Source organism: Gnatocerus cornutus, unplaced genomic scaffold (genome assembly GCF_029298725.1).
Source record: "Gnatocerus cornutus isolate USDA-ARS CGAHR unplaced genomic scaffold, icGnaCorn1.1 ctg00000061.1, whole genome shotgun sequence".
Lineage (NCBI taxonomy): Eukaryota > Metazoa > Arthropoda > Insecta > Coleoptera > Tenebrionidae > Gnatocerus > Gnatocerus cornutus.
In genome coordinates this window covers 769399-772015 of record NW_028275406.1, presented here as the reverse complement: position 1 = coordinate 772015, position 2617 = coordinate 769399, and positions in this window count along the sequence as shown.

Here is a 2617-nt window from a genome sequence, read left to right as displayed (position 1 = left end):
CGATGCAAAACGACGATTTCTCGGCGATTTTCGTTGTTTTCTGGCATGAATTTGCAAAGAAGAGCACGACATCTACAAAATCATGACTTTTTACCAAGATTCAACTGCTGAATTGCAAGAAAACAGCAGAATTCTGCACGAAATCATCAAAATTCTTAGAGAAAACCGCATATTTCGATGCAAAACGACGATTTCTCGCTGATTTTCGTTGTTTTCTATCTTGAATTCGCCAAGAAGAGCACAAAATCTACAAAATCATGACTTTTTACCTAGATTCAACGGCTGAATTGCAAGAAAACAGCAGAATTCTGCACGAAATCATCAAAATTCTTACAGAAAACCGCATATTTCGATGCAAAACAACGATTTCTCGCCGATTTTCGTTGTTTTCTTTCTTGAATTCGCCAAGAAGAGCACGAAATCTACAAAATCATGACTTTTTACCAAGATTCAACGGCTGAATTGCAAGAAAACAGCAGAATTCTGAACGAAATCGTCAAAATTCTTAGAGAAAACCGCATATTTCGATGCAAAACGACGATTTCTCGCCGATTTTCGTTGTTTTCTGGCTTGAATTCGCAAAGAAGAGCACGAAATCTACAAAATCATCACTTTTTACCAAGATTCAACGGCTGAATTGCAAGAAAACAGCAGAATTCTGCACGAAATCATCAAAATTCTTAGAGAAAACCGCATATTTCGATGCAAAACGACGATTTCTCGCCGATTTTTGTGGTTTTCTGGCTTGAATTCGCAAAAAAGAGCACGAAATCTACAAAATCATGACTTTTTACCAAGATTCAACGGCTGAATTGCAAGAAAACAGCAGAATTCTGCACGAAATCATCAAAATTCTTACAGAAAACCGCATATTTCGATGCAAAACGATTATTTCTCGCCGATTTTCGTTGTTTTCTGGCTTGAATTCGCAAAGAAGAGCACGAAATCTACAAAATCATGACTTTTTACTAAGATTCAACGGCTGAATTGCAAGATAACAGCAGAATTCTGCACGAAATCATCAAAATTCTTACAGAAAACCGCATATTTCGATGCAAAACGACGATTTCTCGCCGATTTTCGTTGTTTTTTGGCTTGAATTCGCAAAGAAGGGCACGAAATCTACAAAATCATGACTTTTTACCAAGATTCAACGGCTGAATTGCAAGAAAACAGCAGAATTCTGCACGAAATCATCAAAATTCTCACAGAAAACCGCATATTTCGATGCAAAACGATTATTTCTCGCCGATTTTCGTTGTTTTCTGGCTTGAATTCGCAAAGAAGAGCACGAAATCTACAAAATCATGACTTTTTACCAAGATTCAACAACTGAATTGCAAGAAAACAGCAGAATTCTGCACGAAATCATCAAAATTCTTAGAGAAAACTGCATATTTCGATGCAAAACAACGATTTCTCGCCGATTTTCGTTGTTTTCTATCTTGAATTCGCCAAGAAGAGCACGAAATCTACAAAATCATGACTTTTACCTAGATTCAACGGCTGAATTGCAAGAAAACAGCAGAATTCTGCACAAAATCATCAAAATTCTTACAGAAAACCGCATATTTCGATGCAAAACAACGATTTCTCGCCGATTTTCGTTGTTTTCTATCTTGAATTCGCAAAGAAGAGCACGAAATCTACAAAATCATGACTTTTTACCTAGATTCAACGGCTGAATTGCAAGAAAACAGCAGAATTCTGCACGAAATCATCAAAATTCTTACAGAAAACCGCATATTTCGATGCAAAACGACGATTTCTCGGCGATTTTCGTTGTTTTCTGGCATGAATTTGCAAAGAAGAGCACGACATCTACAAAATCATGACTTTTTACCAAGATTCAACTGCTGAATTGCAAGAAAACAGCAGAATTCTGCACTAAATCATCAAAATTCTTAGAGAAAACCGCATATTTCGATACAAAACGACGATTTCTCGCTGATTTTCGTTGTTTTCTATCTTGAATTCGCCAAGAAGAGCACGAAATCTACAAAGTCATGACTTTTTACCTAGATTCAACGGCTGAATTGCAAGAAAACAGCAGAATTCTGCACGAAATCATCAAAATTCTTACAGAAAACCGCATATTTCGATGCAAAACAACGATTTCTCGCCGATTTTCGTTGTTTTCTATCTTGAATTCGCAAAGAAGAGCACGAAATCTACAAAATCATGACTTTTTACCAAGATTCAACGGCTGAATTGCAAGTAAACAGCAGAATTCTGCACGAGATCGTCAAAATTCTTAGAGAAAACCGCATATTTCGATGCAAAACGACGATTTCTCGCCGATTTTCGTTGTTTTCTGGCTTGAATTCGCAAAGAAGAGCACGAAATCTACAAAATCATCACTTTTTACCAAGATTCAACGGCTGAATTGCAAGAAAACAGCAGAATTCTGCACGAAATCATCAAAATTCTTAGAGAAAACCGCATATTTCGATGCAAAACGACGATTTCTCGCCGGTTTTCGTTGTTTTCTGGCTTGAATTCGCAAAGAAGAGCACGAAATCTACAAAATCATGACTTTTTACCAAGATTCAACGGCTGAATTGCAAGAAAACAGCAGAATTCTGCACGAAATCATCAAAATTCTTACAGAAAACCG